Consider the following 13,733-nt stretch of genomic DNA (forward strand, 5'->3'; position numbering starts at 1 on the left):
GCTCGATACAAATGTGCGATTAATATGATGTCGAGTGTTTTGATTTTTTCAAGTAAAAAAAAAGCAACTTGTGACTTTACAACACTTGCTGTAAATGGACCTTCACTTAGGCATCATTTTGACTTTGCTCATGTAATGTAACACCCTGTGACCATATTCGCACTGCCTCTACGTCTATCTGACCCAGATGTTGAATTAACATCATGGTGATCTCTTTTATAGCCTTGCTCTAACTCCCCTTTCTTCTTTTTTTTTTTACCCACTCTGCTGGATTTCTCGAGTTAACACCTAATGAAACGCTAGACAAAATGACGCCTCTCGAAGTAATAAAACTGAATCTGTCGTTCTTGTAGGTTTCTATCATTGCGGAAGGTACCGGTATTTACTGACCAGTCATTGATATTTAGGGTTATGTATTTTCACGTCTACCTCAGGAAATATATATATATATATATAGTTTTAGGTTAACATAGAAAATCAACAGATTCAGTTAAACAAGCACAGCATTGGTTTCTTTTTTTTTTTTTTACGTTTTATCTGTAACATGTATTAAATATATTTTAACCATTCATAATACAGATATCTGATTTACTGTAATTGTGTATAGTTGCACTGTTCAATTAGATTTCAAATAAATAAATTATTTGCAATTCTTATTGCATCTTCTGGTAATAAGCCGATTTTAAAAGTTTTAATGTAGCCTATAATGCTAGTTTCCAGTACCGGTAGATATGTTTAATGTAAACAAACTTTACACAAGCAAAGAATATTAACAATAGGGGTTTTACCAATCTTGTTTGAATTTATTTAGTCGTTTTGAAACATGACTAATAAGAATGCTTTTATATTGATTTAAATGTTTGTCTCAGTTATATTTAAATATAGATATCAATTTATAAAGATCGAGTGCGTGTAAAATTCCTACAAATAAAGATCAGCTTAGGTTAACACGTGTTGGACGTTTTCTTTGCTCGTTGCATAGAACGCGTGCTATCAAGCAAGAAAGTACACGTGTGCACACTGATGGTCAGTAGGTCAAGGCTCACTGACTCTCACTGTAAATCTTTTTCGTACCACCTCTTTACTCGATCTTTTTGTTGACGTAATAGACCTTGTGATCTCTTTCTTTTATGAGTTACACAAATGTTTAGGTCAATAACATTCAAATAGAATGAAACACGTAACTAAAACTATCTTATGATTTAAATATAATTCAAGGAATTTTTATTTTAAAGTATAAGATATAACTGGCAAGATCATGATATGAACGACAGGATTTGCTATTCAGTTTCATACATTTAAAAAAAAGTTATGACTCAAAATACATGCTCCATGACAGATCTAATAAACTACATTATAGGCATAGTTCGTAAATATTATCGATGACTGATTCTACGAAGATAAAGAGCATAAAAAAAAATCAAGAGGCATGCAAATGTGTTGTAGCCATAGTTGTAGACTATGTACGTGTCAGTGTTTTATCTAATATCTACTGTATACCCCATTCTAGAATATTTATGATTTAAAATATATATAAAATTAATTAGATCCATATTTTAAATCGTGCAATCTAACTTTGTAAGAACCATCTTCGTTAATTATAATGTCTATAATGCGATTTGTGTAAGTACGGTAGTCAAGTAGATGAGGTCACGAGATGAACCAACACATCCTCACATAATTTGTTCAAATGCTGCACACTGCTTTATGGTATCGAAATACTAGAGTTAATAAAACAAACAATTTAAATATTCAACAAGAGACACTACTAATACAGTATTACATGGGCGTAGCCAGGATTTTTTTTCGGGGAGGGTTTGGGGGGGGGGGGGGGCTTTCCCCCCCTACCTACCCCCCCCGCGGAAAAAAATTATATATATATATATATATATGTGTGTGTGTGTACATAATTAATCTTTATTACATTCTGACCTTTTTGTTTATTTTAGACTCCCCGCCCTTGCTAGCAAGGGGGTCTGGGGGAGTTCGCAGCGCTCCCCCAGCGCGGGGCGAAGCCCCGCCGCCGAGCACTATTTCTGGTATTGAAAGCCAACAAAATGCATATTCTGAGTTATCTACAGTGCATTATCTTGCTATTAAAAAGTTTTATTTCAAAAACCTAATGTGCTATTCTTACTGACTTAGACCCTCTCGCGCCGTTGGGCGCATTTTCCGGCAAGCTGTTTCCGCAACTCTTATTTTGCGTAATTCATTTTGTCGGAAAACATGTCCCGCAAAACCTCATGCGACACTCTGTCACAACCTTACTAAGGATTCGACTCCCAGTTCGGCATATGATTTCTTTGATTTAGACCCGATCTCTATGACTGACTCCTAAAATCTGTCGTAGCCATCTTTGTTGAGACACATTTAATGATTTTCAATTTCGGCAGAAGACTATTCACACTTAATTAATGGAGCCCAAGCCACTGGTAGAAATGTGTAACCTTTCTTGACTACGCTATTGGAATTAAATGCCTGTATTTCGCTTTAGATTTTATATCGAAAAGGAAAGTTTTTTCGTCAAATCATCTGTTGAGGGGTTTTAAACTAAAAAATCTCTGGGTTTTTTTTTGTTTTGTTTTTAATTCAAAACCCCATTTAGCTACGATCATAGAATTTGGTGACTGTAGTTTGCTTTAAAATAATATTGAAGAGAGAGGTTTTCAACTCTAAACGCTCTGTAGGGGAATTTTAAACTCAAAACCATCTGGAGGGGTTTTAAACTTTAAAGAAAAAGCCATCTGGAGGAGAGAGATTTAAACTCAAAACCCCTTTGGCTACGCTCATTGATTTTGTAGTGTGTAATTTGCTTTTTTTTTATATTGAAGAGGTACTTTTTAGCTTCAAACCCCAACTGGAAGGGGGAGGGGGGTTAAACTCAAACTCCTTTTGGCTACGCTCATAGAATTTTTAGTGTGTAATTTGCTTTTTTTATATTGAAGATGGGGTTTATCGTAAATTTTGGATGGGTTTTTTTAAATCAAAATCTTCCTCAACTGTGCTGTTGGAATTTGGGGACTGTTGTTTGTATTTTTGTGTTTTGTTTTATAGAAGAGGGGGATTTAACTGCAAAAACCTCTGGTAGGGGGTTTAAAATTCAAACCCCCCTGTAGGGGGTTTTAAACTCAAAGCCCCCTGGTAGAGGGATTTGTATCTCGAAACCCCCTGATAGTGGTTTTTAAAATCTCAAAACCCCCTGGTAGGGGGATTTAAACTCAAAACCCCCTGGTAGAGGGTTTTTAACTCAAAACTGCCTCGGCTGTGCTGTGGTAAGTGATGATTTAGTATTAAAATCTCACCTAAAATAAACAAAATGAAAGCAAAAATCAGTCACTTAATTCCGTCCCCCCCCCTGGTTTGAACCCCAAGAACCCCCCCCCCCTGGCTACGCCCATGCAGTATTAGAGAAGATTATAGTCCTGGGGGGGGGGGAAGAAAGACTGTGCCGCTGGTCAATGTGTAGGCTACCCGGTCACGTGGCTTACTTACAATTGACCAACCAGAGACAGGTCTACATGATAGGCTACAGCCTATTGCATCATTAAGAAAAATAGCGCCAGAACCAAACACCATGACCATCCCATTCCAGTCATAGATCTAGATCTAGTACTCATAGATCTACTTCAAGATTGTGTTGATTTGTGATTAACTCGACTCTATTCTAACAACTTTGGAATGTGTGCGTCAAGCAAAGGTACTTTTTATTTTATTAGACAATTAGATCTACTTTATTATTTTATACTTATTTATAGAGATTAAGTCTGGATAAATTAAAGTAGATTAGATCTAAAATCTAGATCTACACCTACATCTACATTTAATTTTAATGTCATTTTTGTTTGCGAATGTACTTTTTTGGTTTAAGTTTAAGTCTAGTCAGACTAGGCCGTCACTAGGCACAAATAATTATTTTAAGTGACGCAAGGAAAGCCGTTTGAAATAATAATTATAATCATTCGAATCCCGTGGCGTGTCTCACAGTTTATTAGAACCTTAAATAGATTAGATTTAGAAAGTCAATTTAGAAAAGATAGTAAAACCAAATTCTTCAACCATTAAAATTAATATTTTAAAATACGTGAGTTCTTGAGATCTATTTTCAATTTAAATGCAAAATGTAGGCCTATAAATACATTTGTGTATACTTTTTTGTAGAAGCAAATCTAACAATGTTATACTGTAACTATACTGAAACTAGTCAATAATCTTGTCATTCAATATGTTGTGCAGAATTTATAATTTATCTTTATATTGCTTATGCCTTATGTAGATCTATGTATTTAATATTTCTCATGTGTGACTTTGATTTTAAAAAATTGAAATGTTAAAAAAAATGATTTTCAGACTCTCAGAACCAAAGAGTGAAAGAATGATGGCATCACTATGATCACTTCTTGCTGGATCTGTCCAAGAGTCAATGAGTACAGGTATTTAATTTAAAATATAAAGTATTATTACTACTCAATTTTATTATAATTACCAATTGATTAAGTTTAAAAAAATTATTACTATACTTAGGCTACTATATTAATATTTTTTCATATTCTTCAAGGTAGACCATGTTGGAAAATAACTTTCAGTCAAGACTCAAGTTGAGACAAGAGCTCCATTGATGTTATTGATCAAACTGGTAATTTTTTTTTACAATATTTTCAAGCCAAAAATGTTGTATACAAATCTGATGATCCAGATTTCCTGAATAATTTATATTAGCAGTCTAGATTTACTTGTAAAATTTATTTAATACTTATTTTATTTTCTGTCTGCAGAACATGTTCTAGAGATACTGGAGAAAAGATTTGAGTGCAGTACAGACTCATTTTCAATTGAAAGCAATTAAAAGAAGCAGAGATAAATACAATCAGGATTGGGTATGAATTACTATGAAGCAAATTTCCCAATGGCAAATAATGTATCACTGTTGGAAATAGAAGTGAAACTGAAGGATGAAGATTCTCATGAAAATTTGGTAAGGCCATATTATATTGTAGGATTTAGGATGTAAAATATCATTAATGTGAATTTAGGTACTTCGATAAAAATTTCAAAATGATCACAATGCAATGGAACCTATTTAGTTAGATAGAGCTTGAGAAGAAATGCTTTCCAATGATACCAATTGTATATTGCTGAGTTAATTGTGAGGGAAGTTATTAAATTTTTAGTGGCCAAAAATTAGCCTTCTTTAGCCTTTGTAAATAAAAAAAAAATCTGACCGAAACAACTGACAGTTGAACTTAAATTAACTGTATTATAAAAAGTCTTAAAGATATGGGGTTGAAACTTCACACTCTTTTACATTAACCAGTATTCTGGTAAAATAAATTTAAAAAATAAGACCAAGCAATAAAATCTTTGAAAAAAAGTTAATAAATATAAAAAAAAAAGCCTTCGACAAAAAATAAAAATATATGTGATTTTGTCATCATATGAGCCCAAAAATCACAAATAAAACAAATCAGAGATCTGTATTGTGTTTTATTTTGTTTAATTATAATTCTACTGTATTTAAATAGCTATTTATATGCATCAGATAGATAATTCTTATAAATGAAAATAGCACTGCGCAGAAAAATATTTCCTAAAATTTAATGACTATAAGTTTCATAAACTTCATAAAAAAACAGTTTTAACCTTTTTGTAGAGCACTGGCAATTAATCATTTTAAAATGCCTTAATTTAAATGCTTTAAAAATTAGATTGTAAAAATGAAAAATTTCTATGTGTGCTTCTAAAAATAGCTTGTGATAGACAGAAATTGACCATTTCCAGTAAATCACAGTGTTGGTTGTTACTAAAAATAGATTTTAACCATCAACTTTGAAAATTAATATCTAAAGAGTGCGCCAAGCTACAAAGTTCAAACTTAGCACACAGATATATATTAACATGCTAAATTCAATAGAATTAGTGAGATTGTTGTAACCATAAACACTTTTATTTTATTTAAAAAAGAAAATTTTACCCTTCTTTGTCTTTGTTAATTTTAATATCAAATATCTTTAAAGTGCGCCAAGAGAATTTAATGAAATTTGAAATATACACATTTCATAATATGATAAATTATTGTAGCAAACAGCATTGTTGTAACTTTTATAGGAAAAAAGTTGTAAAAATGTCAACTTTCACATAAACTTTTGTTAAGAAAAAATTAACAGATTGGCTTCAAAAGCAAATAAAAATGATCTCTGATATCTTATGTTTACAAAAAGTAATCATAATTAGTCCTCAAATCAAATACAATGTGCTAAAACTTTGATGGAAATGACCACCCCTAAAAAAAGGGTAAAATGTGCTGACACACTTTTCAGCCATTTTTTGGGAGAGAAAAAAAATGGATCTAGGTCAGTTTATCGAAGTACCTATAACTATAATGTGAAACAATAATTCAGCTATTTATTTATTTATTTATGTGTCAGCAGAATCATACTTATCTCATCTTATATATTACAGATCTATCCAGTGAAAACAGCATTAAGAGAACAATAGTATGGATTATTACTTGGCTGGACTGGACATGGCACAAACAGAAAATAAATGTATTGAATTTTCAATCCAAATTATGGATATTAGGTATTAATTTTTATTTCCATATTTTTAACTAACATAATCTTTATATTTTTTTTTTATGCCACAATTGCATTGTTACTTTTCTTTCAAATCATTTCTTGATCAAATGCTGCGTCAACCTAACCTAAGAGGCTCATGAGTATTTTAATTTTTTATGAACATTGTGTGTAAACTGTTAGGTCTTTATTCCTATAATTCGCTGTGTGGTTTTGAAATGTTTTCTCCACCATCACCAGATAACTATGTCAGTGACTTTCTATTGGAAAAACATACTACTTATACATATGATGGTAGGCTCATATTTCACAGAATTTTGAACTCTGTTATCACTTGTTGGAACAACTGAAGCTCAATTGCATCTTGAGGGACAGATAAACAACAATTAATGTACTGTTAGTTTACGTCAAGTCACGTTTGCATGGATGCAAGATTGTTTGGTATATGATACGAGTTGTAAGATTAAAAAAAAATTTTTTTTTAATTATTTTTTTTAACTTGTGCAGGATATGTACATGTGCGAAAAAACAGTAGTTAATGAAGCCTGCATACACAAATCATGAATAGATAATGTCAGCATTTTTTGGTTTGGAAAAAGTGAAAATCATTGTGTTTTTGTTTTTTGTATGTTTTATATGAACATTTCATTTTGAAATCATAGGAATATATTTTAAAATTTTTTATTTTTTTTTATGTTCTTCTTAGATTATTCAAGTTAGTTACCCAAGCCTGTCAAATAACTTAGAGAAATTACTTGAACTTGGCACATGTGATGGCACAGAAATCGTAAAAAAAGAAGGATGATGGCTTCAACTCTGAAGGAACATCCCAAACATGTAAAACATTTTACAAACAAACCTAATCAAAGTTTATAAATGTTTAAAAAAAGTAAGATGCACAAGCAAATTTATTTACATACTACAGATATTAGAACTAATGACTAATGGAAAAAAAAAACTACCTATCTAGACTTAACAACAAAGAAATAAGTAAATATAATAATTTAAACATGTGCTGGATCTTGTTAGTTTAATAACATACTATGTAGGTGCATTACATAAAACATGTAGTGGTTCTTGGTTGTTGATTACTGGTACTGTGCTTTTTTCAAATACACATTAGTTTTGACTGTGACTCTCGCCTCACCGTGGAACATATCCTCGTTGATTGCCCCAGATACCAGGATGTCAGGGCGAAATATTTTAGAGTCTCTAATTTAAATACACTATTTGATGGTGTTCACCCTGGGAAGGTACTGGGCTTTATCCGGGAAGTGGGGCTATCTACGAAGATCTGATTTATGAATTTGTGAACATGCACTATTTACATTAGATTTTTACCAAATATTTAAATTTTTACTACCTTTACTATTTTAACTGAATAGACCTTGATTTTAATGATATGACTGTATAGAATCTGGCCCTTGTTGTTTAGAGAGAGAGGGATCCTTAGGGGACTGCAGGCACGACATGGCCTAAATTGTGCCGATGTGCCTCAAATCAAATCAAATCAATCACATTAGTTTTGTCATATGTTAATTATATATATTTATGTTCACCATTAATTATTTCGTTCAGCTATAGCAACATAAGGGAGGCATGGTGGCTAAGTGGTTAAGCATTTGGCTTCCAGATCCGAATTAGAATCTCAGTGAAAATTGGGATTTTTAAGACACCCTAACTCTGATGGATACTGGTACCTGATTTTAGCTGGGGAAAGTAAAGACAGTTGTTTAGCTAGCTACATGACACCCTGCTTGTTAACCATTAGCCAAAGAAACTGATGGCCTTAACATCATCTGCCCTATAGATGCTAAGTTTGAAAAGGGGAACTTTACTTTTATTACAACATAAGGTTATAAGTTGTAAGTTACAGATGATGTACCATATGAGCATCATTGTTGTTTACTGGCTTTTGAACAGTAGCTTGAAACATTTGCTCTTACTTACATAGAATATTCACTGTTAAAAAATTATGAATATGATAGTGCAGCTAGTTACTCTGCTCAAAATTGAAAAAAATATTTTGTTGAAATTATAAACATGAGCTACCGGTATATATAAATGTATAGTTTTCATTGTTGAGCTCACACTTTTTCTTTGGTACTGGGTAACGTACATGACCTATATTTTTTTGAAATATTATCATCTAAAATTAGGCGAGGTCTTGAGAATATTTACCTCGAACAGACTCAGCTTTGGGTTTTTGTGCATGTAGACCCTATTGTTTAAAAAGCACCATTCTCTAATTATATTTTACTTGTTTAAATTTATATATTTATGGTTATTAATTATTCTTTGTATTTATTTTTTAAATTTTTTTTTGTAAAGTAAGCACTGGTATTTTTCTAAAAGTATGTTTCACATTTATTTCATTTTAAACAAATTAAGTCATTTACTTAATGTTCAATTATGTTCTAAATGTATGTTTTTAAAATTTCAGTGTTTATATTGCTAACATTTCACAAACTTGTTACAGGTAGCTTATTTTTGTTTTGGTCATTTTTTCTTTAGAACTACCGGTACAACATAATCTGATGTTAATTTTTTTTTTTTAAATTTGTTTCATGATTGTCAAAACAGTTTGCTTTTCAATTTACATACAGCAGGCCCATACTTTGTTTAGATAATTCTGAATTACATTCTATATATAATTTATAGGTTTCTGTATAGGCTATTCAAGCTTTTGTACATGTTAAAATTTCATAAATTTGGTAGCCATTATATTTTTTAAAAAATTTTATGGTATAATAAGTACTTATTGTATTTTTAAAAATATAAGCATCCATATTTTAAAAACTTATTTCTAATTTGCCATTTTAAGCAATTTGTTATTACAATTAATATTTAAATGAATATGCTTTTACTTATTTCAGTGTACATATTGCTTACATTCCAACAACTTAATACTTTTTTTGTTACTTTTATTTTTTTATATTTTTTTTACATAATTACAAAAGCTAAGTTGTTTTTTTTTTGTTGTTGTTGTTTTGTTGTTTTTATGATTGTCAAAACTGTTTGCTTTAAACATAATTTTTATACAGCACTTATACTTTCTGTAGATGATCCTGAATTATGTTCTTTATAAATTTGTTATAGATTTTCATGTTATCATTCACAACATTGCTAACATTAACATTTTATAATGCAATAAACTATTAATTTCAACTAGTAAATTGTTTATGTAATTATTTATGTCATTTTATGCCATTTCAGCTAGAGCTCAGTGTCATTTCTTACTGGCCTCATCTGGGCCCCTAACTGAATCCAGACTCAGCCCTAAGGGCACCCGTTTGGGCTAACATTCATCCCCCAAATGGGGCCCATGAGGTAGCCCTTTCTGGCTCCTCAATGTTTGCCCCATACTGGCCCCATAAGGGATCCATCAGGGCTTCATCTGGGCCCCCTAACAGAGCCCAGACTCAGCCCTAAGGGCACCCGTTTGGGCCAACATTCATCCCCCAAATTGGGCCCATGTAGTTAGCCCTTTCTGGCCCCTCAATGTTTGCCCCATGAGGGTTCCATCAAGGGTTCATCTGGGCCCCCTAACTGAGCCCAGACTCAGCCCTAAGGGCACCCGTTTGGGCCAACGTTCATCCCCCAAATTGGGCCCATGTGGTTAGCCCTTTCTGGCCCCTCAATGTTTACCCCATACTGGCCCATGAGGGTTCCATCAAGGGTTCATCTGGGCCCCCTAACTGAGCCCAGACTCAGCCCTAAGGGCACCTGTTTGGGCCAACGTTCATCCCCCAAATGGGGCCCATGTGTTTAGCCCTTTCTGGCCCCTCAATGTTTACCCCATACTGGCCCCATGAGGGTTCCATCAGTGCTTCATCTGGGCCCCCTAACTGAGCCCAGACTCAGCCCTAAGGGCACCCGTTTGGGCCAACGTTCATCCCCCAAATTGGGCCCATGTGGTTAGCCCTTTCTGGCCCCTCAATGTTTACCCCATACTGGCCCCATGAGGGTTCCATCAAGGGTTCATCTGGGCCCCCTAACTGAGCCCAGACTCAGCCCTAAGGGCACCCGTTTGGGCCAACGTTCATCCCCCAAATGGGGCCCATGTGTTTAGCCCTTTCTGGCCCCTCAATGTTTACCCCATACTGGCCCCATGAGGGTTCCATCAGGGCTTCATCTGGGCCCCCTAACTGAGCCCAGACTCAGCCCTAAGGGCACCCGTTTGGGCCAACGTTCATCCCCCAAATTGGGCCCATGTGTTTAGCCCTTTCTGGCCCCTCAATGTTTACCCCATACTGGCCCCATGAGGATTCCATCAGGGCTTCATCTGGGCCCCCTAACTGAGCCCAGACTCATCCCTAAGGGCACCCGTTTGGGCCAACGTTCATCCCCCAAATGGGGCCTATGTTTTTAGCCCTTTCTGGCCCCTCAATGTTTGCCCCATACTGGCCCCATGAGGGTTCTGTCAGGGTTTCATCTGGGCCCCCTAACTGAGCCCAGACTTGACCCTTAAGGGCCCTAATTGGGCTTTCATTAATTGTCCCCTAAGGGCCAAGTATCTCTTACCCTGTTGGGGCCCACAAGTCCTTCCCCTTACTGGCCCCACAAGGGTTTAACACTGGGATTTTCTGGGCCCCCTGACTGAGCCCAGACTCAGCCCTAAGGGCACCCGTTTGGGCCAACGTTCATCCCCCACTTGGGGCCCATATGGTTAGCATGGGCTTGCCCAGTTGGGGCCCTTACTGGGCCCAAAATCTTTGCTATCAGGGAAGTCCTTGGTTTCCCTGGCTTAGATATCTAGACTTAGACTTAGAAGACGATGCGTAAATTTTGTATTAACATATATCTATTATATACTCTTGAATCAACAATGCCTTAATACATTAGGAAATGCTGTAACGCGATAGATGCTATCTTACTAGATTTTTCCAAAGCTTTTGACAAAGTTCACCACCATAGTTAAATTTGCTTACAAAATTAAAATATTTCGGCATTGATGGTCCATTGCATCAGTGGATTAAAGATTTTCTGATAGGGAGAGAACAAACTGTAATAATAAATGGCTCTAAATCAACACCAATAACAGTAAATTCAGGCGTACCTTAAGGAACAGTCTTAGGTCCACTACTATTTTTAATTTACATAAACGATTTACCAAATTTCATTAGTTCAGGAACAAAAGTCAGATTATTCGCAGATGATTGCATATAATATATAGAACAATAAAAACAACACAAGACACAGAAATTTTACAAAGAGAATTAAATGAATTACAGGAATGGGAATCAAAATCTTTCCACCCAGAAAAATGTCAGTTATTAAGAGTAACAAAGAAACTAAAACAAATTAAGTCTACTTATCTTATTCATGGCAAACCAGTAACACGTACAGACTAAAAACGCAAAATACCTAGGTGTTATAATAAATGTTATTTAACCTTGGTTAGGCCAGTAATAGAATATTCAACCTCTGTTTTAGACCCCTCGACTCAAGAAAACATTAAGAAACTGGAACAGACACAAAATAGAGCAGCGTGAGATTCATATCAAATGAATATTCACATTTGACTAGAGTAACACCTTTAGTAAAATCACTAAATTTAGAAAGCCTTCAGGATCGACAGAAGACTCAAAAGTAAAGTAGCAATTATACATAAAACACTGAACCATAATCTTCAAATACAAAACAAAATTTAATAAAATACTCAGAAAGACACTAAGATAAAGGCACATTCCTCGTCCCATATGCTAGGACAAATTTGTACAAATACTCCTTCTTCCCTAGTGCTATTAGAGCATGGAATGGGTTGCCTGAGCTAGCCAGGAAAACTAGTGACTTAATAGTAGAATTTAGTTCATTGGTTAATATGCATGACTAAATGCATGACGCTTTAGGGCGTAATCATCTTTTTTTTTTTTTTTTTGAAGTAATGTCTGTATTATTTAAGATAAGAAGTTATAGGGTATTGAATCTCTTGCGCCATTCTGACGAGGAAAAAAATGGTAATTTTATTGCATTTGTTTTTCTTTAGTCTGAGGATTCCAGCATTTTCTTTAAAGCTATCTCTTTTTTTTTTTTTTTTTTCTGATTTTCCTTTGCCCTTCTTTTTGAAAATTTATATCAACTTGACCAATCTGTCTTTTTGTTGTTGTTTTTTACACGTTATTTCTCCAACTTCAACTTCCCATTCTCGGATCAATTATAAGTAGCTGTTGACAACACGTGAATCCATTAAACAAAACAAAACAAAAAACAACAGAGCAAGCAAAATTTTTTTAAAAAGTCTATAAAAAAAAGCTTATCCAAGGGAAAGAACTGCGCACTTACAACTATAGCCCTCAATAACGTAAAAATTATTTCCCTAATTCTTATTTAAAAAATGTATTAATTATTTTAACTTTATCTATAGTCTATTGGACCGTTGGGGTACTATGCAAGATTTATCGACCATTTTCTCCATTCCTCTGTCTTTTGCCTTAGTTAGAACGTCAATGAAATGGCAGGCCCATCCATTCTTTTATGTTGTCTTCCCATCGCTTTCTCTGTCTGTCTCTTCTTCTTTTTCCTGGTACTGTTCCCTGAAGGAAAGTCTTTGCGAGCCCCGAAGACCTTGTAATATGGCCTGAGATTTTTATAGCTTAATGCTTTTTTTGTACTATAGTTAGCAGGTCATCATGGGGTCCAATCGCTGCAGTAACCCTGTCTCTAATCTCTTGGTTTGTGATGCGGTCTTTGAATGTGATAGCTATGATCTTTCAGTACCATCTAAATTCCATGGCTAGGATCCTCCTCTCTAGCACTGCAGTTAGCGTCCAAGACTCACAAGCATATAAAAATGTGGCCATGACCAGCTCTAGGGAGCGCATCAGTCTGATTTTGGTGCCGAGTTAAATCTTTAATGCTTTTGTCTTTCTATATTAAGTTTTGTAGAGGCTGCTGTGGACTTAGCAATTCGGGCCAGTAGTTCATGTTTCGTTCTCTCATCTGAAACAATAGCTCTGAGGTATTTGAAGCTACTGACACTAGTCAGCTTTTCACCTCTAATACTGGCATTTCACCTCCAATCGGCATATATTAGCGTACCACATGCTGCGGGTCGAAGTCTTGTCGACTATGCGCATCACCAAGTCAGCTAGTTCTTCTGTCGATCCCTGCTACTTCCCAGCTAGGGCATCAATGGATGGCTGCCTGGTCGTGCGGTTTGCA

At 34.6% G+C, this 13,733-nt stretch overlaps 1 long non-coding RNA gene across 1 annotated transcript; it reads left to right on the forward strand.

Moving 5' to 3' along the window:
• Positions 1-3,434: 3,434 nt before the first annotated feature.
• On the forward strand, positions 3,435-9,737 carry LOC129926518 (uncharacterized). Its single transcript, XR_008778222.1, has 6 exons — positions 3,435-3,697; positions 4,348-4,430; positions 4,556-4,633; positions 4,773-4,972; positions 6,457-6,576; positions 7,276-9,737. It is a non-coding gene; the product is annotated as an uncharacterized LOC129926518 (long non-coding RNA).
• The last annotated feature ends 3,996 nt before the right edge of the window (positions 9,738-13,733 follow it).

The sequence above is a fragment of the Biomphalaria glabrata genome, chromosome 5 (assembly GCF_947242115.1).
Source record: "Biomphalaria glabrata chromosome 5, xgBioGlab47.1, whole genome shotgun sequence".
NCBI lineage: Eukaryota > Metazoa > Mollusca > Gastropoda > Planorbidae > Biomphalaria > Biomphalaria glabrata.